Genomic DNA, 23,969 nt, shown 5'->3' with positions numbered 1-23,969 from the left:
AGAACTACAGTGCTATGATGTCACTCACTTCCACAGGCCTTGCAGAGTGTAAACAACAACAACCCAGCTTTGTTGTGTATGTAACCATAGGGATTTGTGATGTCACCTAGAACCTTCACAGCAGCGACAGCTTTATGAGGAGCATCAGCACTGCTCTGCCTGAGCAGAACCATCACCGCCATAGGTTGTCAAATAACCCGGATTTAACCCACACAGGTAAGTCCAATGGGGTGCAGGCATGTCCTCTATGCTTACAGCTTCCCGTGGGTGTTGGTTTGATACCGTTTGGGGACAGCCAAGGAGGCATCTGCAGGCAACAAAGGTAGGTGTGTGCTTGTGTGTGTGTTTCCTATGCAGATCCTAAGCCCAGTGTCACATGCAAGTAGGAGGAGTAAGAAGGGTTCCTGGCAAATCCGGGTTATGGATTGCATTTAAAAAGGCCCCGTGGGAGTGCAATGGGCCCCTGTCTTGCTGCTTAGCAATAATGGTATGGGTTTAGGTTCTGCTGTGTGTACTGGTGGTTGACTGCCCCCCAGCCCAGAGTGTGCATGGAAAATTGTCTGGCAGCCTCCCTGACAGCAAGCAGTGATAGTGCCCATGAAGGGGACCTTGTTGGGCCCGCCCCTTTCACGGTTATCGCTTCTCGGCCTTTTGGCTAAGATCAAGTGTAGTATCTGTTCTTATCAGTTTAATATCTGATACGTCCCCTATCTGGGGACCATATATTAAATGGATTTTTGAGAACGGGGGCCGATTTCGAAGCTTGCTTCCGTCGCCCTATGCATTGACCCGATATGGCAGTATCTTCGGGTACAGTGCACCACCCCCTTACAGGGTTAAAAAGAAAGATTCCTACTTTCATTGCTACCTGCTTGCTGGCTAGCCAGCTAGCCAGCCCTGTGGGCCTTGCTGCTGCTGCAGCCAAAAAACAAAAGGTGGTGCTGCTGCTTCTGCTGCTTCTGCTTGTGTCTGGCCGCTGTTGGAGCGTCCAGGCACAGGACTTCTGCTGCTGCTGACTAAATGGCCTCCTTAATTGGATCATTTGAGTAGCCAGCACACCTGTGCAGGTAGGGCATGACATGATAGGCAGCTGCCTTGATAGCGGGTGGGTGCTGAATGTTCCTAATTGACAAAATAAGATTAATGCTTATGAAGAAATATAAAATCTCATCCCTTCCCCAATATCGCGCCACACCCCTACCCCTTAATTCCCTGGTTTGAACTTGATGGACATATGTCTTTTTTCGACCGTACTAACTATGTAACTATGTAACATAACATGGGGGGGGGGGGGGGGTCTCCTGGCTGTTCACACAGGTGTGTCATTGCTGTACATTGACCATGCATTGCTTCTGTGGTATTGCAAAGGCAAAGACAAATGCTTCCAGCCATCCATTGCACTAATGGATTGGTCATCAGCTGGCTGTCTATGTCCCGCATCAATATAGACCAAAGTACAGAGGGTTAGGCTATGCTATTGTGCACCTACCTGATGCATCAGAAGGTGCGAGGCCCTTGCTAAATTCTGTGCACAGACTTTGAGATCTATACTTTAGACTGTATCTAAACCTGCTCCAACATGGACTGACATTCTGGCCTACTTTCAGCCGATGCGACTTGTCTGTCGCTGAACAGTCGCTTTTTATGTATTCAGCACCTATGTATAATGTTGTAAAAATGCTCTAGAAGCTAAAGTCGCAGAAATGTCACACATATTTGGCCTGCAACTTTCTGTGCGACAAATTCAGACAGGAAAAATCAGTATAAATCCTTAGAAAATTATCCCCCAGTGTCTCCATCTGCTGGCGGTATTGAATAAGCATTGCTGCACTGATGGGGTATGCATTAGACGAAAAAAAAGAAGAAAAAGAAGAATAATACGCCCAGAAAAGAGGCGAAAAGGAGAAAAACGTAAAAAAACGTGAAAAAAAAGTAAGAGGAAGAGAAGGGAAAAAAAGGTGGAAATGGGTTTAAAAGTGATTTCGGCGGAGAAATATATATATATATATATATATATATATATATATATATACGCGCACACACACACATATATATAAACGTATTCTCCGTTGAGATATTGCAGCCGCTGCTGTGTCCAGGCCCAGGAGCCTTAGCACTGTGCTGTGATGTCACTCAATACCACTGACATCACTAGGTGTAAACAACATCTCTCCTTTGCTGTGTATGTGACTATGGAGCTGTTTGGTGATGTCGTCTATTATGGCCTTCATAGAAGCAACAGGAGATTGTTGCATCCATCTAGAACCCTCAGAACTACAGTGCTATGATGTCACTCACTTCCACAGGCCTTGCAGAGTGTAAACAACAACAACCCAGCTTTGTTGTGTATGTAACCATAGGGATTTGTGATGTCACCTAGAACCTTCACAGCAGCGACAGCTTTATGAGGAGCATCAGCACTGCTCTGCCTGAGCAGAACCATCACCGCCATAGGTTGTCAAATAACCCGGATTTAACCCACACAGGTAAGTCCAATGGGGTGCAGGCATGTCCTCTATGCTTACAGCTTCCCGTGGGTGTTGGTTTGATACCGTTTTTGGGGACAGCCAAGGAGGCATCTGCAGGCAACAAAGGTAGGTGTGTGCTTGTGTGTGTGTTTCCTATGCAGATCCTAAGCCCAGTGTCACATGCAAGTAGGAGGAGTAAGAAGGGTTCCTGGCAAATCCGGGTTATGGATTGCATTTAAAAAGGCCCCGTGGGAGTGCAATGGGCCCCTGTCTTGCTGCTTAGCAATAATGGTATGGGTTTAGGTTCTGCTGTGTGTACTGGTGGTTGACTGCCCCCCAGCCCAGAGTGTGCATGGAAAATTGTCTGGCAGCCTCCCTGACAGCAAGCAGTGATAGTGCCCATGAAGGGGACCTTGTTGGGCCCGCCCCTTTCACGGTTATCGCTTCTCGGCCTTTTGGCTAAGATCAAGTGTAGTATCTGTTCTTATCAGTTTAATATCTGATACGTCCCCTATCTGGGGACCATATATTAAATGGATTTTTGAGAACGGGGGCCGATTTCGAAGCTTGCTTCCGTCGCCCTATGCATTGACCCGATATGGCAGTATCTTCGGGTACAGTGCACCACCCCCTTACAGGGTTAAAAAGAAAGATTCCTACTTTCATTGCTACCTGCTTGCTGGCTAGCCAGCTAGCCAGCCCTGTGGGCCTTGCTGCTGCAGCCAAAAAACAAAAGGTGGTGCTGCTGCTGCTGCTTCTGCTGCTTCTGCTTGTGTCTGGCCGCTGTTGGAGCGTCCAGGCACAGGACTTCTGCTGCTGCTGACTAAATGGCCTCCTTAATTGGATCATTTGAGTAGCCAGCACACCTGTGCAGGTAGGGCATGACATGATAGGCAGCTGCCTTGATAGCGGGTGGGTGCTGAATGTTCCTAATTGACAAAATAAGATTAATGCTTATGAAGAAATATAAAATCTCATCCCTTCCCCAATATCGCGCCACACCCCTACCCCTTAATTCCCTGGTTGAACTTGATGGACATATGTCTTTTTTCGACCGTACTAACTATGTAACTATGTAACATAACATGGGGGGGGGGGGGGGGTCTCCTGGCTGTTCACACAGGTGTGTCATTGCTGTACATTGACCATGCATTGCTTCTGTGGTATTGCAAAGGCAAAGACAAATGCTTCCAGCCATCCATTGCACTAATGGATTGGTCATCAGCTGGCTGTCTATGTCCCGCATCAATATAGACCAAAGTACAGAGGGTTAGGCTATGCTATTGTGCACCTACCTGATGCATCAGAAGGTGCGAGGCCCTTGCTAAATTCTGTGCACAGACTTTGAGATCTATACTTTAGACTGTATCTAAACCTGCTCCAACATGGACTGACATTCTGGCCTACTTTCAGCCGATGCGACTTGTCTGTCGCTGAACAGTCGCTTTTTATGTATTCAGCACCTATGTATAATGTTGTAAAAATGCTCTAGAAGCTAAAGTCGCAGAAATGTCACACATATTTGGCCTGCAACTTTCTGTGCGACAAATTCAGACAGGAAAAATCAGTATAAATCCTTAGAAAATTATCCCCCAGTGTCTCCATCTGCTGGCGGTATTGAATAAGCATTGCTGCACTGATGGGGTATGCATTAGACGAAAAAAAAGAAGAAAAAGAAGAATAATACGCCCAGAAAAGAGGCGAAAAGGAGAAAAACGTAAAAAAACGTGAAAAAAAAGTAAGAGGAAGAGAAGGGAAAAAAAGGTGGAAATGGGTTTAAAAGTGATTTCGGCGGAGAAATATATATATATATATATATATATATATATATATATATATATATACGCGCACACACACACATATATATAAACGTATTCTCCGTTGAGATATTGCAGCCGCTGCTGTGTCCAGGCCCAGGAGCCTTAGCACTGTGCTGTGATGTCACTCAATACCACTGACATCACTAGGTGTAAACAACATCTCTCCTTTGCTGTGTATGTGACTATGGAGCTGTTTGGTGATGTCGTCTATTATGGCCTTCATAGAAGCAACAGGAGATTGTTGCATCCATCTAGAACCCTCAGAACTACAGTGCTATGATGTCACTCACTTCCACAGGCCTTGCAGAGTGTAAACAACAACAACCCAGCTTTGTTGTGTATGTAACCATAGGGATTTGTGATGTCACCTAGAACCTTCACAGCAGCGACAGCTTTATGAGGAGCATCAGCACTGCTCTGCCTGAGCAGAACCATCACCGCCATAGGTTGTCAAATAACCCGGATTTAACCCACACAGGTAAGTCCAATGGGGTGCAGGCATGTCCTCTATGCTTACAGTTTCCCGTGGGTGTTGGTTTGATACCGTTTGGGGACAGCCAAGGAGGCATCTGCAGGCAACAAAGGTAGGTGTGTGCTTGTGTGTGTGTTTTCCTATGCAGATCCTAAGCCCAGTGTCACATGCAAGTAGGAGGAGTAAGAAGGGTTCCTGGCAAATCCGGGTTATGGATTGCATTTAAAAAGGCCCTGTGGGAGTGCAATGGGCCCCTGTCTTGCTGCTTAGCAATAATGGTATGGGTTTAGGTTCTGCTGTGTGTACTGGTGGTTGACTGCCCCCCAGCCCAGAGTGTGCATGGAAAATTGTCTGGCAGCCTCCCTGACAGCAAGCAGTGATAGTGCCCATGAAGGGGACCTTGTTGGGCCCGCCCCTTTCACGGTTATCGCTTCTCGGCCTTTTGGCTAAGATCAAGTGTAGTATCTGTTCTTATCAGTTTAATATCTGATACGTCCCCTATCTGGGGACCATATATTAAATGGATTTTTGAGAACGGGGGCCGATTTCGAAGCTTGCTTCCGTCGCCCTATGCATTGACCCGATATGGCAGTATCTTCGGGTACAGTGCACCACCCCCTTACAGGGTTAAAAAGAAAGATTCCTACTTTCATTGCTACCTGCTTGCTGGCTAGCCAGCTAGCCAGCCCTGTGGGCCTTGCTGCTGCTGCAGCCAAAAAACAAAAGGTGGTGCTGCTGCTTCTGCTGCTTCTGCTTGTGTCTGGCCGCTGTTGGAGCGTCCAGGCACAGGACTTCTGCTGCTGCTGACTAAATGGCCTCCTTAATTGGATCATTTGAGTAGCCAGCACACCTGTGCAGGTAGGGCATGACATGATAGGCAGCTGCCTTGATAGCGGGTGGGTGCTGAATGTTCCTAATTGACAAAATAAGATTAATGCTTATGAAGAAATATAAAATCTCATCCCTTCCCCAATATCGCGCCACACCCCTACCCCTTAATTCCCTGGTTGAACTTGATGGACATATGTCTTTTTTCGACCGTACTAACTATGTAACTATGTAACATAACATGGGGGGGGGGGGGGGGGTCTCCTGGCTGTTCACACAGGTGTGTCATTGCTGTACATTGACCATGCATTGCTTCTGTGGTATTGCAAAGGCAAAGACAAATGCTTCCAGCCATCCATTGCACTAATGGATTGGTCATCAGCTGGCTGTCTATGTCCCGCATCAATATAGACCAAAGTACAGAGGGTTAGGCTATGCTATTGTGCACCTACCTGATGCATCAGAAGGTGCGAGGCCCTTGCTAAATTCTGTGCACAGACTTTGAGATCTATACTTTAGACTGTATCTAAACCTGCTCCAACATGGACTGACATTCTGGCCTACTTTCAGCCGATGCGACTTGTCTGTCGCTGAACAGTCGCTTTTTATGTATTCAGCACCTATGTATAATGTTGTAAAAATGCTCTAGAAGCTAAAGTCGCAGAAATGTCACACATATTTGGCCTGCAACTTTCTGTGCGACAAATTCAGACAGGAAAAATCAGTATAAATCCTTAGAAAATTATCCCCCAGTGTCTCCATCTGCTGGCGGTATTGAATAAGCATTGCTGCACTGATGGGGTATGCATTAGACGAAAAAAAAGAAGAAAAAGAAGAATAATACGCCCAGAAAAGAGGCGAAAAGGAGAAAAACGTAAAAAAACGTGAAAAAAAAGTAAGAGGAAGAGAAGGGAAAAAAAGGTGGAAATGGGTTTAAAAGTGATTTCGGCGGAGAATATATATATATATATATATATATATATATATATATATATATATACGCGCACACACACACATATATATAAACGTATTCTCCGTTGAGATATTGCAGCCGCTGCTGTGTCCAGGCCCAGGAGCCTTAGCACTGTGCTGTGATGTCACTCAATACCACTGACATCACTAGGTGTAAACAACATCTCTCCTTTGCTGTGTATGTGACTATGGAGCTGTTTGGTGATGTCGTCTATTATGGCCTTCATAGAAGCAACAGGAGATTGTTGCATCCATCTAGAACCCTCAGAACTACAGTGCTATGATGTCACTCACTTCCACAGGCCTTGCAGAGTGTAAACAACAACAACCCAGCTTTGTTGTGTATGTAACCATAGGGATTTGTGATGTCACCTAGAACCTTCACAGCAGCGACAGCTTTATGAGGAGCATCAGCACTGCTCTGCCTGAGCAGAACCATCACCGCCATAGGTTGTCAAATAACCCGGATTTAACCCACACAGGTAAGTCCAATGGGGTGCAGGCATGTCCTCTATGCTTACAGCTTCCCGTGGGTGTTGGTTTGATACCGTTTGGGGACAGCCAAGGAGGCATCTGCAGGCAACAAAGGTAGGTGTGTGCTTGTGTGTGTGTTTCCTATGCAGATCCTAAGCCCAGTGTCACATGCAAGTAGGAGGAGTAAGAAGGGTTCCTGGCAAATCCGGGTTATGGATTGCATTTAAAAAGGCCCCGTGGGAGTGCAATGGGCCCCTGTCTTGCTGCTTAGCAATAATGGTATGGGTTTAGGTTCTGCTGTGTGTACTGGTGGTTGACTGCCCCCCAGCCCAGAGTGTGCATGGAAAATTGTCTGGCAGCCTCCCTGACAGCAAGCAGTGATAGTGCCCATGAAGGGGACCTTGTTGGGCCCGCCCCTTTCACGGTTATCGCTTCTCGGCCTTTTGGCTAAGATCAAGTGTAGTATCTGTTCTTATCAGTTTAATATCTGATACGTCCCCTATCTGGGGACCATATATTAAATCGATTTTTGAGAACGGGGGCCGATTTCGAAGCTTGCTTCCGTCGCCCTATGCATTGACCCGATATGGCAGTATCTTCGGGTACAGTGCACCACCCCCTTACAGGGTTAAAAAGAAAGATTCCTACTTTCATTGCTACCTGCTTGCTGGCTAGCCAGCTAGCCAGCCCTGTGGGCCTTGCTGCTGCTGCAGCCAAAAAACAAAAGGTGGTGCTGCTGCTTCTGCTGCTTCTGCTTGTGTCTGGCCGCTGTTGGAGCGTCCAGGCACAGGACTTCTGCTGCTGCTGACTAAATGGCCTCCTTAATTGGATCATTTGAGTAGCCAGCACACCTGTGCAGGTAGGGCATGACATGATAGGCAGCTGCCTTGATAGCGGGTGGGTGCTGAATGTTCCTAATTGACAAAATAAGATTAATGCTTATGAAGAAATATAAAATCTCATCCCTTCCCCAATATCGCGCCACACCCCTACCCCTTAATTCCCTGGTTGAACTTGATGGACATATGTCTTTTTTCGACCGTACTAACTATGTAACTATGTAACATAACATGGGGGGGGGGGGGGGGGGTCTCCTGGCTGTTCACACAGGTGTGTCATTGCTGTACATTGACCATGCATTGCTTCTGTGGTATTGCAAAGGCAAAGACAAATGCTTCCAGCCATCCATTGCACTAATGGATTGGTCATCAGCTGGCTGTCTATGTCCCGCATCAATATAGACCAAAGTACAGAGGGTTAGGCTATGCTATTGTGCACCTACCTGATGCATCAGAAGGTGCGAGGCCCTTGCTAAATTCTGTGCACAGACTTTGAGATCTATACTTTAGACTGTATCTAAACCTGCTCCAACATGGACTGACATTCTGGCCTACTTTCAGCCGATGCGACTTGTCTGTCGCTGAACAGTCGCTTTTTATGTATTCAGCACCTATGTATAATGTTGTAAAAATGCTCTAGAAGCTAAAGTCGCAGAAATGTCACACATATTTGGCCTGCAACTTTCTGTGCGACAAATTCAGACAGGAAAAATCAGTATAAATCCTTAGAAAATTATCCCCCAGTGTCTCCATCTGCTGGCGGTATTGAATAAGCATTGCTGCACTGATGGGGTATGCATTAGACGAAAAAAAAGAAGAAAAAGAAGAATAATACGCCCAGAAAAGAGGCGAAAAGGAGAAAAACGTAAAAAAACGTGAAAAAAAAGTAAGAGGAAGAGAAGGGAAAAAAAGGTGGAAATGGGTTTAAAAGTGATTTCGGCGGAGAAATATATATATATATATATATATATATATATATATATATATATATACGCGCACACACACACATATATATAAACGTATTCTCCGTTGAGATATTGCAGCCGCTGCTGTGTCCAGGCCCAGGAGCCTTAGCACTGTGCTGTGATGTCACTCAATACCACTGACATCACTAGGTGTAAACAACATCTCTCCTTTGCTGTGTATGTGACTATGGAGCTGTTTGGTGATGTCGTCTATTATGGCCTTCATAGAAGCAACAGGAGATTGTTGCATCCATCTAGAACCCTCAGAACTACAGTGCTATGATGTCACTCACTTCCACAGGCCTTGCAGAGTGTAAACAACAACAACCCAGCTTTGTTGTGTATGTAACCATAGGGATTTGTGATGTCACCTAGAACCTTCACAGCAGCGACAGCTTTATGAGGAGCATCAGCACTGCTCTGCCTGAGCAGAACCATCACCGCCATAGGTTGTCAAATAACCCGGATTTAACCCACACAGGTAAGTCCAATGGGGTGCAGGCATGTCCTCTATGCTTACAGCTTCCCGTGGGTGTTGGTTTGATACCGTTTGGGGACAGCCAAGGAGGCATCTGCAGGCAACAAAGGTAGGTGTGTGCTTGTGTGTGTGTTTCCTATGCAGATCCTAAGCCCAGTGTCACATGCAAGTAGGAGGAGTAAGAAGGGTTCCTGGCAAATCCGGGTTATGGATTGCATTTAAAAAGGCCCCGTGGGAGTGCAATGGGCCCCTGTCTTGCTGCTTAGCAATAATGGTATGGGTTTAGGTTCTGCTGTGTGTACTGGTGGTTGACTGCCCCCCAGCCCAGAGTGTGCATGGAAAATTGTCTGGCAGCCTCCCTGACAGCAAGCAGTGATAGTGCCCATGAAGGGGACCTTGTTGGGCCCGCCCCTTTCACGGTTATCGCTTCTCGGCCTTTTGGCTAAGATCAAGTGTAGTTCTGCTCACTTGGTCTGGCCAGAGGGTGTCTGGGGTACCCGGCTCCTTTGCCTGGGGGGATCGTCCTTCTTAACGGAGGGACTTCACCCCCCTGCTGCTATTAGGGAGCCGGCTTAGTCCCCAGACAACGGGGAGCGATCACCACCACCTACCTGCTTACAGTGGGGGAGGTGTTTATCCTGATGGACATGGCTGGATCAAGTGGAGCATCATCAGAAGGCATCCCTGAGTATGCTAAGCTCAGAAATGGAGTCCGGATTTCCTTATTGGATACCTGTAAGAGAGGAAAAGGATTATGTTTCGTGGTCGAGGAGATCTTATTCAAGTTGCTGGAAATTAAGAAGGAACAAATCCTGTCTATGCTTGAATTCCCAAGAAATGGACACTACGATGTTATATTGGCTTCTGAAGAGGACTTTAATTTTTTTTGCAGCAAGTACCAGCAAAAGAAGGCCAATCCAGTTTTGGAGGGTGTGGAGGTGACCCCGCATTTTCCGAACCAGGAGAAAATATTGACGGTACGGATGTATAGCCCATATATATTGGAAAAAGACATTGAGACTTTTCTTTCTAGATTCTGTGACAATATTCTGTCAAAGGGAAAAGTCCTGAACCAATATGGCCTATGGACTACAAAATGGAAATTTAAAGTTAAATTTAAAATGGAACCTGACGGTAAAGTGATTTATCCACCTGGGCGATTCAAAATTGGATCGGTCAATGGTGACTTGTTCTATTCAGGGATGGAGGAATTTTGCCGTAAATGTAAACAATACGGGCACGGGAAAGACTTATGTACTCACTCGTGGTGCTATAAGTGCCAGGAGGGAGGTCATGAAGCAGACACCTGCAACAACAACAAAAAAAAGAAGTGTCATCTGTGCGGTGAGGAAGATCACCTGGTAAATTTATGTCCCAAGAAACAAACAACGAAAAAGGAAACAGCTAAAAGGAGTAGGGAAGAAGAAGAAATTGTAGAACCTGAGTTGGAGGAAGTTCCAGCCAGAAAAGTGGCTGAAGAAAAGAAAAAGAAAGAAGAGGTTTATGTACCAATGGAATTTGGAGGTGTTTTGGATGGCATGTTGGAAAATATGCCAAAAAAGGAAAGAAAACCATTTGATATGGATTTAATGGAACTAAGGTCGAAATATGGAAATCGGTACGAGGAAGCTAGAGACAAAGTGTATTTTTCATTTCAAGCTGATATGGACAGATTTTTGGACACTTATAAAGTTCCATCTTGGTTGGGACTTCCGGTAAAAAGACAGATGATAAGAGGAACGATAAACCGTGGAATGATAGATTTCTTAATGGTATATGCCTGGAGAAATGGAATTTCTCTATGATTAATTACTGGTCAAAGCAATGTTTGTTTGTTATTGTAAATGTGTATGTTTTTTTTTTTTTCTGGTTAAATCTTTTTTATTGATTTTATTTCGTGGTCATTAGTGTTAAAAAGAAATAAAAAATGGGTTACCTGATGATGAGCAACAATCGAGTTCAAATAAGATCTTGGAACTCTGATTGAGTTTCTGAGGGCTAACTTAAAAATCTGTTCTTATCAGTTTAATATCTGATACGTCCCCTATCTGGGGACCATATATTAAATGGATTTTTGAGAACGGGGGCCGATTTCGAAGCTTGCTTCCGTCGCCCTATGCATTGACCCGATATGGCAGTATCTTCGGGTACAGTGCACCACCCCCTTACAGGGTTAAAAAGAAAGATTCCTACTTTCATTGCTACCTGCTTGCTGGCTAGCCAGCTAGCCAGCCCTGTGGGCCTTGCTGCTGCTGCAGCCAAAAAACAAAAGGTGGTGCTGCTGCTTCTGCTGCTTCTGCTTGTGTCTGGCCGCTGTTGGAGCGTCCAGGCACAGGACTTCTGCTGCTGCTGACTAAATGGCCTCCTTAATTGGATCATTTGAGTAGCCAGCACACCTGTGCAGGTAGGGCATGACATGATAGGCAGCTGCCTTGATAGCGGGTGGGTGCTGAATGTTCCTAATTGACAAAATAAGATTAATGCTTATGAAGAAATATAAAATCTCATCCCTTCCCCAATATCGCGCCACACCCCTACCCCTTAATTCCCTGGTTGAACGTGATGGACATATGTCTTTTTTCGACCGTACTAACTATGTAACTATGTAACATAACATGGGGGGGGGGGGGGGGGGGGGGTCTCCTGGCTGTTCACACAGGTGTGTCATTGCTGTACATTGACCATGCATTGCTTCTGTGGTATTGCAAAGGCAAAGACAAATGCTTCCAGCCATCCATTGCACTAATGGATTGGTCATCAGCTGGCTGTCTATGTCCCGCATCAATATAGACCAAAGTACAGAGGGTTAGGCTATGCTATTGTGCACCTACCTGATGCATCAGAAGGTGCGAGGCCCTTGCTAAATTCTGTGCACAGACTTTGAGATCTATGCTTTAGACTGTATCTAAACCTGCTCCAACATGGACTGACATTCTGGCCTACTTTCAGCCGATGCGACTTGTCTGTCGCTGAACAGTCGCTTTTTATGTATTCAGCACCTATGTATAATGTTGTAAAAATGCTCTAGAAGCTAAAGTCGCAGAAATGTCACACATATTTGGCCTGCAACTTTCTGTGCGACAAATTCAGACAGGAAAAATCAGTATAAATCCTTAGAAAATTATCCCCCAGTGTCTCCATCTGCTGGCGGTATTGAATAAGCATTGCTGCACTGATGGGGTATGCATTAGACGAAAAAAAAGAAGAAAAAGAAGAATAATACGCCCAGAAAAGAGGCGAAAAGGAGAAAAACGTAAAAAAACGTGAAAAAAAAGTAAGAGGAAGAGAAGGGAAAAAAAGGTGGAAATGGGTTTAAAAGTGATTTCGGCGGAGAAATATATATATATATATATATATATATATATATATATATATATATGCGCACACACACACATAGATATAAACGTATTCTCCGTTGAGATATTGCAGCCGCTGCTGTGTCCAGGCCCAGGAGCCTTAGCACTGTGCTGTGATGTCACTCAATACCACTGACATCACTAGGTGTAAACAACATCTCTCCTTTGCTGTGTATGTGACTATGGAGCTGTTTGGTGATGTCGTCTATTACGGCCTTCATAGAAGCAACAGGAGATTGTTGCATCCATCTTGAACCCTCAGAACTACAGTGCTATGATGTCACTCACTTCCACAGGCCTTGCAGAGTGTAAACAACAACAACCCAGCTTTGTTGTGTATGTAACCATAGGGATTTGTGATGTCACCTAGAACCTTCACAGCAGCGACAGCTTTATGAGGAGCATCAGCACTGCTCTGCCTGAGCAGAACCATCACCGCCATAGGTTGTCAAATAACCCGGATTTAACCCACACAGGTAAGTCCAATGGGGTGCAGGCATGTCCTCTATGCTTACAGCTTCCCGTGGGTGTTGGTTTGATACCGTTTGGGGACAGCCAAGGAGGCATCTGCAGGCAACAAAGGTAGGTGTGTGCTTGTGTGTGTGTTTCCTATGCAGATCCTAAGCCCAGTGTCACATGCAAGTAGGAGGAGTAAGAAGGGTTCCTGGCAAATCCGGGTTATGGATTGCATTTAAAAAGGCCCCGTGGGAGTGCAATGGGCCCCTGTCTTGCTGCTTAGCAATAATGGTATGGGTTTAGGTTCTGCTGTGTGTACTGGTGGTTGACTGCCCCCCAGCCCAGAGTGTGCATGGAAAATTGTCTGGCAGCCTCCCTGACAGCAAGCAGTGATAGTGCCCATGAAGGGGACCTTGTTGGGCCCGCCCCTTTCACGGTTATCGCTTCTCGGCCTTTTGGCTAAGATCAAGTGTAGTATCTGTTCTTATCAGTTTAATATCTGATACGTCCCCTATCTGGGGACCATATATTAAATGGATTTTTGAGAACGGGGGCCGATTTCGAAGCTTGCTTCCGTCGCCCTATGCATTGACCCGATATGGCAGTATCTTCGGGTACAGTGCACCACCCCCTTACAGGGTTAAAAAGAAAGATTCCTACTTTCATTGCTACCTGCTTGCTGGCTAGCCAGCTAGCCAGCCCTGTGGGCCTTGCTGCTGCTGCAGCCAAAAAACAAAAGGTGGTGCTGCTGCTGCTTCTGCTGCTTCTGCTTCTGCTTGTGTCTGGCCCCTGTTGGAGCGTCCAGGCACAGGACTTCTGCTGCTGCTGACTAAATGGCCTCCTTAATTGGATCATTTGAGTAGCCAGCACACCTGTGCAGGTAGGGCATGACATGATAGGCAGCTGCCTTGATAGCGGGTGGGTGCTGAATGTTCCTAATTGACAAAATAAGATTAATGCTTATGAAGAAATATAAAATCTCATCCCTTCCCCAATATCGCGCCACACCCCTACCCCTTAATTCCCTGGTTGAACGTGATGGACATATGTCTTTTTTCGACCGTACTAACTATGTAACTATGTAACATAACATGGGGGGGGGGGGGGGGGGTCTCCTGGCTGTTCACACAGGTGTGTCATTGCTGTACATTGACCATGCATTGCTTCTGTGGTATTGCAAAGGCAAAGACAAATGCTTCCAGCCATCCATTGCACTAATGGATTGGTCATCAGCTGGCTGTCTATGTCCCGCATCAATATAGACCAAAGTACAGAGGGTTAGGCTATGCTATTGTGCACCTACCTGATGCATCAGAAGGTGCGAGGCCCTTGCTAAATTCTGTGCACAGACTTTGAGATCTATGCTTTAGACTGTATCTAAACCTGCTCCAACATGGACTGACATTCTGGCCTACTTTCAGCCGATGCGACTTGTCTGTCGCTGAACAGTCGCTTTTTATGTATTCAGCACCTATGTATAATGTTGTAAAAATGCTCTAGAAGCTAAAGTCGCAGAAATGTCACACATATTTGGCCTGCAACTTTCTGTGCGACAAATTCAGACAGGAAAAATCAGTATAAATCCTTAGAAAATTATCCCCCAGTGTCTCCATCTGCTGGCGGTATTGAATAAGCATTGCTGCACTGATGGGGTATGCATTAGACGAAAAAAAAGAAGAAAAAGAAGAATAATACGCCCAGAAAAGAGGCGAAAAGGAGAAAAACGTAAAAAAACGTGAAAAAAAAGTAAGAGGAAGAGAAGGGAAAAAAAGGTGGAAATGGGTTTAAAAGTGATTTCGGCGGAGAAATATATATATATATATATATATATATATATATATATATATATATATATGCGCACACACACACATAGATATAAACGTATTCTCCGTTGAGATATTGCAGCCGCTGCTGTGTCCAGGCCCAGGAGCCTTAGCACTGTGCTGTGATGTCACTCAATACCACTGACATCACTAGGTGTAAACAACATCTCTCCTTTGCTGTGTATGTGACTATGGAGCTGTTTGGTGATGTCGTCTATTACGGCCTTCATAGAAGCAACAGGAGATTGTTGCATCCATCTTGAACCCTCAGAACTACAGTGCTATGATGTCACTCACTTCCACAGGCCTTGCAGAGTGTAAACAACAACAACCCAGCTTTGTTGTGTATGTAACCATAGGGATTTGTGATGTCACCTAGAACCTTCACAGCAGCGACAGCTTTATGAGGAGCATCAGCACTGCTCTGCCTGAGCAGAACCATCACCGCCATAGGTTGTCAAATAACCCGGATTTAACCCACACAGGTAAGTCCAATGGGGTGCAGGCATGTCCTCTATGCTTACAGCTTCCCGTGGGTGTTGGTTTGATACCGTTTGGGGACAGCCAAGGAGGCATCTGCAGGCAACAAAGGTAGGTGTGTGCTTGTGTGTGTGTTTCCTATGCAGATCCTAAGCCCAGTGTCACATGCAAGTAGGAGGAGTAAGAAGGGTTCCTGGCAAATCCGGGTTATGGATTGCATTTAAAAAGGCCCCGTGGGAGTGCAATGGGCCCCTGTCTTGCTGCTTAGCAATAATGGTATGGGTTTAGGTTCTGCTGTGTGTACTGGTGGTTGACTGCCCCCCAGCCCAGAGTGTGCATGGAAAATTGTCTGGCAGCCTCCCTGACAGCAAGCAGTGATAGTGCCCATGAAGGGGACCTTGTTGGGCCCGCCCCTTTCACGGTTATCGCTTCTCGGCCTTTTGGCTAAGATCAAGTGTAGTATCTGTTCTTATCAGTTTAATATCTGATACGTCCCCTATCTGGGGACCATATATTAAATGGATTTTTGAGAACGGGGGCCGATTTCGAAGCTTGCTTCCGTCGCCCTATGCATTGACCCGATATGGCAGTATCTTCGGGTACAGTGCACCACCCCCTTACAGGGTTAAAAAGAAAGATTCCTACTTTCATTGCTACCTGCTTGCTGGCTAGCCAGCTAGCCAGCCCTGTGGGCCTTGCTGCTGCTGCAGCCAAAAAACAAAAGGTGGTGCTGCTGCTGCTTCTGCTGCTTCTGCTTCTGCTTGTGTCTGGCCCCTGTTGGAGCGTCCAGGCACAGGACTTCTGCTGCTGCTGACTAAATGGCCTCCTTAATTGGATCATTTGAGTAGCCAGCACACCTGTGCAGGTAGGGCATGACATGATAGGCAGCTGCCTTGATAGCGGGTGGGTGCTGAATGTTCCTAATTGACAAAATAAGATTAATGCTTATGAAGAAATATAAAATCTCATCCCTTCCCCAATATCGCGCCACACCCCTACCCCTTAATTCCCTGGTTGAACGTGATGGACATATGTCTTTTTTCGACCGTACTAACTATGTAACTATGTAACATAACATGGGGGGGGGGGGGGGGGGGGTCTCCTGGCTGTTCACACAGGTGTGTCATTGCTGTACATTGACCATGCATTGCTTCTGTGGTATTGCAAAGGCAAAGACAAATGCTTCCAGCCATCCATTGCACTAATGGATTGGTCATCAGCTGGCTGTCTATGTCCCGCATCAATATAGACCAAAGTACAGAGGGTTAGGCTATGCTATTGTGCACCTACCTGATGCATCAGAAGGTGCGAGGCCCTTGCTAAATTCTGTGCACAGACTTTGAGATCTATGCTTTAGACTGTATCTAAACCTGCTCCAACATGGACTGACATTCTGGCCTACTTTCAGCCGATGCGACTTGTCTGTCGCTGAACAGTCGCTTTTTATGTATTCAGCACCTATGTATAATGTTGTAAAAATGCTCTAGAAGCTAAAGTCGCAGAAATGTCACACATATTTGGCCTGCAACTTTCTGTGCGACAAATTCAGACAGGAAAAATCAGTATAAATCCTTAGAAAATTATCCCCCAGTGTCTCCATCTGCTGGCGGTATTGAATAAGCATTGCTGCACTGATGGGGTATGCATTAGACGAAAAAAAAGAAGAAAAAGAAGAATAATACGCCCAGAAAAGAGGCGAAAAGGAGAAAAACGTAAAAAAACGTGAAAAAAAAGTAAGAGGAAGAGAAGGGAAAAAAAGGTGGAAATGGGTTTAAAAGTGATTTCGGCGGAGAAATATATATATATATATATATATATATATATATATATATATATATATGCGCACACACACACATAGATATAAACGTATTCTCCGTTGAGATATTGCAGCCGCTGCTGTGTCCAGGCCCAGGAGCCTTAGCACTGTGCTGTGATGTCACTCAATACCACTGACATCACTAGGTGTAAACAACATCTCTCCTTTGCTGTGTATGTGACTATGGAGCTGTTTGGTGATGTCGTCTATTACGGCCTTCATAGAAGCAACAGGAGATTGTTGCATCCATCTTGAACCCTCAGAACTACAGTGCTATGATGTCACTCACTTCCACAGGCCTTGCAGAGTGTAAACAACAACAACCCAGCTTTGTTGTGTATGTAACCATAGGGATTTGTGATGTCACCTAGAACCTTCACAGCAGCGACAGCTTTATGAGGAGCATCAGCACTGCTCTGCCTGAGCAGAACCATCACCGCCATAGGTTGTCAAATAACCCGGATTTAACCCACACAGGTAAGTCCAATGGGGTGCAGGCATGTCCTCTATGCTTACAGCTTCCCGTGGGTGTTGGTTTGATACCGTTTGGGGACAGCCAAGGAGGCATCTGCAGGCAACAAAGGTAGGTGTGTGCTTGTGTGTGTGTTTCCTATGCAGATCCTAAGCCCAGTGTCACATGCAAGTAGGAGGAGTAAGAAGGGTTCCTGGCAAATCCGGGTTATGGATTGCATTTAAAAAGGCCCCGTGGGAGTGCAATGGGCCCCTGTCTTGCTGCTTAGCAATAATGTATGGGTTTAGGTTCTGCTGTGTGTACTGGTGGTTGACTGCCCCCCAGCCCAGAGTGTGCATGGAAAATTGTCTGGCAGCCTCCCTGACAGCAAGCAGTGATAGTGCCCATGAAGGGGACCTTGTTGGGCCCGCCCCTTTCACGGTTATCGCTTCTCGGCCTTTTGGCTAAGATCAAGTGTAGTATCTGTTCTTATCAGTTTAATATCTGATACGTCCCCTATCTGGGGACCATATATTAAATGGATTTTTGAGAACGGGGGCCGATTTCGAAGCTTGCTTCCGTCGCCCTATGCATTGACCCGATATGGCAGTATCTTCGGGTACAGTGCACCACCCCCTTACAGGGTTAAAAAGAAAGATTCCTACTTTCATTGCTACCTGCTTGCTGGCTAGCCAGCTAGCCAGCCCTGTGGGCCTTGCTGCTGCTGCAGCCAAAAAACAAAAGGTGGTGCTGCTGCTGCTTCTGCTGCTTCTGCTTCTGCTTGTGTCTGGCCCCTGTTGGAGCGTCCAGGCACAGGACTTCTGCTGCTGCTGACTAAATGGCCTCCTTAATTGGATCATTTGAGTAGCCAGCACACCTGTGCAGGTAGGGCATGACATGATAGGCAGCTGCCTTGATAGCGGGTGGGTGCTGAATGTTCCTAATTGACAAAATAAGATTAATGCTTATGAAGAAATATAAAATCTCATCCCTTCCCCAATATCGCGCCACACCCCTACCCCTTAATTCCCTGGTTGAACGTGATGGACATATGTCTTTTTTCGACCGTACTAACTATGTAACTATGTAACATAACATGGGGGGGGGGGGGGGGGGGGGTCTCCTGGCTGTTCACACAGGTGTGTCATTGCTGTACATTGACCATGCATTGCTTCTGTGGTATTGCAAAGGCAAAGACAAATGCTTCCAGCCATCCATTGCACTAATGGATTGGTCATCAGCTGGCTGTCTATGTCCCGCATCAATATAGACCAAAGTACAGAGGGTTAGGCTATGCTATTGTGCACCTACCTGATGCATCAGAAGGTGCGAGGCCCTTGCTAAATTCTGTGCACAGACTTTGAGATCTATGCTTTAGACTGTATCTAAACCTGCTCCAACATGGACTGACATTCTGGCCTACTTTCAGCCGATGCGACTTGTCTGTCGCTGAACAGTCGCTTTTTATGTATTCAGCACCTATGTATAATGTTGTAAAAATGCTCTAGAAGCTAAAGTCGCAGAAATGTCACACATATTTGGCCTGCAACTTTCTGTGCGACAAATTCAGACAGGAAAAATCAGTATAAATCCTTAGAAAATTATCCCCCAGTGTCTCCATCTGCTGGCGGTATTGAATAAGCATTGCTGCACTGATGGGGTATGCATTAGACGAAAAAAAAGAAGAAAAAGAAGAATAATACGCCCAGAAAAGAGGCGAAAAGGAGAAAAACGTAAAAAAACGTGAAAAAAAAGTAAGAGGAAGAGAAGGGAAAAAAAGGTGGAAATGGGTTTAAAAGTGATTTCGGCGGAGAAATATATATATATATATATATATATATATATATATATATATATGCGCACACACACACATAGATATAAACGTATTCTCCGTTGAGATATTGCAGCCGCTGCTGTGTCCAGGCCCAGGAGCCTTAGCACTGTGCTGTGATGTCACTCAATACCACTGACATCACTAGGTGTAAACAACATCTCTCCTTTGCTGTGTATGTGACTATGGAGCTGTTTGGTGATGTCGTCTATTACGGCCTTCATAGAAGCAACAGGAGATTGTTGCATCCATCTTGAACCCTCAGAACTACAGTGCTATGATGTCACTCACTTCCACAGGCCTTGCAGAGTGTAAACAACAACAACCCAGCTTTGTTGTGTATGTAACCATAGGGATTTGTGATGTCACCTAGAACCTTCACAGCAGCGACAGCTTTATGAGGAGCATCAGCACTGCTCTGCCTGAGCAGAACCATCACCGCCATAGGTTGTCAAATAACCCGGATTTAACCCACACAGGTAAGTCCAATGGGGTGCAGGCATGTCCTCTATGCTTACAGCTTCCCGTGGGTGTTGGTTTGATACCGTTTGGGGACAGCCAAGGAGGCATCTGCAGGCAACAAAGGTAGGTGTGTGCTTGTGTGTGTGTTTCCTATGCAGATCCTAAGCCCAGTGTCACATGCAAGTAGGAGGAGTAAGAAGGGTTCCTGGCAAATCCGGGTTATGGATTGCATTTAAAAAGGCCCCGTGGGAGTGCAATGGGCCCCTGTCTTGCTGCTTAGCAATAATGGTATGGGTTTAGGTTCTGCTGTGTGTACTGGTGGTTGACTGCCCCCCAGCCCAGAGTGTGCATGGAAAATTGTCTGGCAGCCTCCCTGACAGCAAGCAGTGATAGTGCCCATGAAGGGGACCTTGTTGGGCCCGCCCCTTTCACGGTTATCGCTTCTCGGCCTTTTGGCTAAGATCAAGTGTAGTATCTGTTCTTATCAGTTTAATATCTGATACGTCCCCTATCTGGGGACCATATATTAAATGGATTTTTGAGAACGGGGGCCGATTTCGAAGCTTGCTTCCGTCGCCCTATGCATTGACCCGATATGGCAGTATCTTCGGGTACAGTGCACCACCCCCTTACAGGGTTAAAAAGAAAGATTCCTACTTTCATTGCTACCTGCTTGCTGGCTAGCCAGCTAGCCAGCCCTGTGGGCCTTGCTGCTGCTGCAGCCAAAAAACAAAAGGTGGTGCTGCTGCTGCTTCTGCTGCTTCTGCTTCTGCTTGTGTCTGGCCCCTGTTGGAGCGTCCAGGCACAGGACTTCTGCTGCTGCTGACTAAATGGCCTCCTTAATTGGATCATTTGAGTAGCCAGCACACCTGTGCAGGTAGGGCATGACATGATAGGCAGCTGCCTTGATAGCGGGTGGGTGCTGAATGTTCCTAATTGACAAAATAAGATTAATGCTTATGAAGAAATATAAAATCTCATCCCTTCCCCAATATCGCGCCACACCCCTACCCCTTAATTCCCTGGTTGAACGTGATGGACATATGTCTTTTTTCGACCGTACTAACTATGTAACTATGTAACATAACATGGGGGGGGGGGGGGGTCTCCTGGCTGTTCACACAGGTGTGTCATTGCTGTACATTGACCATGCATTGCTTCTGTGGTATTGCAAAGGCAAAGACAAATGCTTCCAGCCATCCATTGCACTAATGGATTGGTCATCAGCTGGCTGTCTATGTCCCGCATCAATATAGACCAAAGTACAGAGGGTTAGGCTATGCTATTGTGCACCTACCTGATGCATCAGAAGGTGCGAGGCCCTTGCTAAATTCTGTGCACAGACTTTGAGATCTATGCTTTAGACTGTATCTAAACCTGCTCCAACATGGACTGACATTCTGGCCTACTTTCAGCCGATGCGACTTGTCTGTCGCTGAACAGTCGCTTTTTATGTATTCAGCACCTATGTATAATGTTGTAAAAATGCTCTAGAAGCTAAAGTCGCAGAAATGTCACACATATTTGGCCTGCAACTTTCTGTGCGACAAATTCAGACAGGAAAAATCAGTATAAATCCTTAGAAAATTATCCCCCAGTGTCTCCATCTGCTGGCGGTATTGAATAAGCATTGCTGCACTGATGGGGTATGCATTAGACGAAAAAAAAGAAGAAAAAGAAGAATAATACGCCCAGAAAAGAGGCGAAAAGGAGAAAAACGTAAAAAAACGTGAAAAAAAAGTAAGAGGAAGAGAAGGGAAAAAAAGGTGGAAATGGGTTTAAAAGTGATTTCGGCGGAGAAATATATATATATATATATATATATATATATATATATATGCGCACACACACACATAGATATAAACGTATTCTCCGTTGAGATATTGCAGCCGCTGCTGTGTCCAGGCCCAGGAGCCTTAGCACTGTGCTGTGATGTCACTCAATACCACTGACATCACTAGGTGTAAACAACATCTCTCCTTTGCTGTGTATGTGACTATGGAGCTGTTTGGTGATGTCGTCTATTACGGCCTTCATAGAAGCAACAGGAGATTGTTGCATCCATCTTGAACCCTCAGAACTACAGTGCTATGATGTCACTCACTTCCACAGGCCTTGCAGAGTGTAAACAACAACAACCCAGCTTTGTTGTGTATGTAACCATAGGGATTTGTGATGTCACCTAGAACCTTCACAGCAGCGACAGCTTTATGAGGAGCATCAGCACTGCTCTGCCTGAGCAGAACCATCACCGCCATAGGTTGTCAAATAACCCGGATTTAACCCACACAGGTAAGTCCAATGGGGTGCAGGCATGTCCTCTATGCTTACAGCTTCCCGTGGGTGTTGGTTTGATACCGTTTGGGGACAGCCAAGGAGGCATCTGCAGGCAACAAAGGTAGGTGTGTGCTTGTGTGTGTGTTTCCTATGCAGATCCTAAGCCCAGTGTCACATGCAAGTAGGAGGAGTAAGAAGGGTTCCTGGCAAATCCGGGTTATGGATTGCATTTAAAAAGGCCCCGTGGGAGTGCAATGGGCCCCTGTCTTGCTGCTTAGCAATAATGGTATGGGTTTAGGTTCTGCTGTGTGTACTGGTGGTTGACTGCCCCCCAGCCCAGAGTGTGCATGGAAAATTGTCTGGCAGCCTCCCTGACAGCAAGCAGTGATAGTGCCCATGAAGGGGACCTTGTTGGGCCCGCCCCTTTCACGGTTATCGCTTCTCGGCCTTTTGGCTAAGATCAAGTGTAGTATCTGTTCTTATCAGTTTAATATCTGATACGTCCCCTATCTGGGGACCATATATTAAATGGATTTTTGAGAACGGGGGCCGATTTCGAAGCTTGCTTCCGTCGCCCTATGCATTGACCCGATATGGCAGTATCTTTGGGTACAGTGCACCACCCCCTTACAGGGTTAAAAAGAAAGATTCCTACTTTCATTGCTACCTGCTTGCTGGCTAGCCAGCTAGCCAGCCCTGTGGGCCTTGCTGCTGCTGCAGCCAAAAAACAAAAGGTGGTGCTGCTGCTGCTTCTGCTGCTTCTGCTTCTGCTTGTGTCTGGCCCCTGTTGGAGCGTCCAGGCACAGGACTTCTGCTGCTGCTGACTAAATGGCCTCCTTAATTGGATCATTTGAGTAGCCAGCACACCTGTGCAGGTAGGGCATGACATGATAGGCAGCTGCCTTGATAGCGGGTGGGTGCTGAATGTTCCTAATTGACAAAATAAGATTAATGCTTATGAAGAAATATAAAATCTCATCCCTTCCCCAATATCGCGCCACACCCCTACCCCTTAATTCCCTGGTTGAACGTGATGGACATATGTCTTTTTTCGACCGTACTAACTATGTAACTATGTAACATAACATGGGGGGGGGGGGGGGGGTCTCCTGGCTGTTCACACAGGTGTGTCATTGCTGTACATTGACCATGCATTGCTTCTGTGGTATTGCAAAGGCAAAGACAAATGCTTCCAGCCATCCATTGCACTAATGGATTGGTCATCAGCTGGCTGTCTATGTCCCGCATCAATATAGACCAAAGTACAGAGGGTTAGGCTATGCTATTGTGCACCTACCTGATGCATCAGAAGGTGCGAGGCCCTTGCTAAATTCTGTGCACAGACTTTGAGATCTATGCTTTAGACTGTATCTAAACCTGCTCCAACATGGACTGACATTCTGGCCTACTTTCAGCCGATGCGACTTGTCTGTCGCTGAACAGTCGCTTTTTATGTATTCAGCACCTATGTATAATGTTGTAAAAATGCTCTAGAAGCTAAAGTCGCAGAAATGTCACACATATTTGGCCTGCAACTTTCTGTGCGACAAATTCAGACAGGAAAAATCAGTATAAATCCTTAGAAAATTATCCCCCAGTGTCTCCATCTGCTGGCGGTATTGAATAAGCATTGCTGCACTGATGGGGTATGCATTAGACGAAAAAAAAGAAGAAAAAGAAGAATAATACGCCCAGAAAAGA

General features: G+C 45.9%; 9 non-coding genes and 1 pseudogene across 9 annotated transcripts; all 10 read left to right on the top strand.

Moving 5' to 3' along the window:
* Positions 1-635: 635 nt before the first annotated feature.
* Positions 636-826, top strand: LOC130312066 (U2 spliceosomal RNA). The gene has a single exon (XR_008860267.1). It is a non-coding gene; the product is annotated as a U2 spliceosomal RNA (small nuclear RNA).
* Positions 827-2,907: 2,081 nt separating this feature from the next.
* LOC130312065 (U2 spliceosomal RNA) lies at positions 2,908-3,098 on the top strand. Its single transcript, XR_008860266.1, has one exon. It is a non-coding gene; the product is annotated as a U2 spliceosomal RNA (small nuclear RNA).
* A 2,088-nt stretch (positions 3,099-5,186) lies between these two features.
* Positions 5,187-5,377, top strand: LOC130312064 (U2 spliceosomal RNA). The gene has a single exon (XR_008860264.1). It is a non-coding gene; the product is annotated as a U2 spliceosomal RNA (small nuclear RNA).
* Positions 5,378-7,461: 2,084 nt separating this feature from the next.
* LOC130312079 (U2 spliceosomal RNA) lies at positions 7,462-7,652 on the top strand. Its single transcript, XR_008860280.1, has one exon. It is a non-coding gene; the product is annotated as a U2 spliceosomal RNA (small nuclear RNA).
* A 3,646-nt stretch (positions 7,653-11,298) lies between these two features.
* On the top strand, positions 11,299-11,479 carry LOC130312083 (U2 spliceosomal RNA; annotated as a pseudogene).
* Positions 11,480-13,567: 2,088 nt separating this feature from the next.
* On the top strand, positions 13,568-13,758 carry LOC130312063 (U2 spliceosomal RNA). Its single transcript, XR_008860263.1, has one exon. It is a non-coding gene; the product is annotated as a U2 spliceosomal RNA (small nuclear RNA).
* A 2,097-nt stretch (positions 13,759-15,855) lies between these two features.
* On the top strand, positions 15,856-16,046 carry LOC130312062 (U2 spliceosomal RNA). The gene has a single exon (XR_008860262.1). It is a non-coding gene; the product is annotated as a U2 spliceosomal RNA (small nuclear RNA).
* Positions 16,047-18,142: 2,096 nt separating this feature from the next.
* LOC130312061 (U2 spliceosomal RNA) lies at positions 18,143-18,333 on the top strand. Its single transcript, XR_008860261.1, has one exon. It is a non-coding gene; the product is annotated as a U2 spliceosomal RNA (small nuclear RNA).
* A 2,094-nt stretch (positions 18,334-20,427) lies between these two features.
* On the top strand, positions 20,428-20,618 carry LOC130312059 (U2 spliceosomal RNA). The gene has a single exon (XR_008860260.1). It is a non-coding gene; the product is annotated as a U2 spliceosomal RNA (small nuclear RNA).
* A 2,084-nt stretch (positions 20,619-22,702) lies between these two features.
* LOC130312081 (U2 spliceosomal RNA) lies at positions 22,703-22,893 on the top strand. The gene has a single exon (XR_008860282.1). It is a non-coding gene; the product is annotated as a U2 spliceosomal RNA (small nuclear RNA).
* Positions 22,894-23,969: the final 1,076 nt, after the last annotated feature.

This window comes from Hyla sarda, unplaced genomic scaffold, assembly GCF_029499605.1.
Source record: "Hyla sarda isolate aHylSar1 unplaced genomic scaffold, aHylSar1.hap1 scaffold_1701, whole genome shotgun sequence".
In the NCBI taxonomy this organism is placed as follows: domain Eukaryota; kingdom Metazoa; phylum Chordata; class Amphibia; order Anura; family Hylidae; genus Hyla; species Hyla sarda.
Note: the sequence above shows the minus strand (reverse complement) of the source record. Positions and strands in the feature narration are given on the sequence as shown.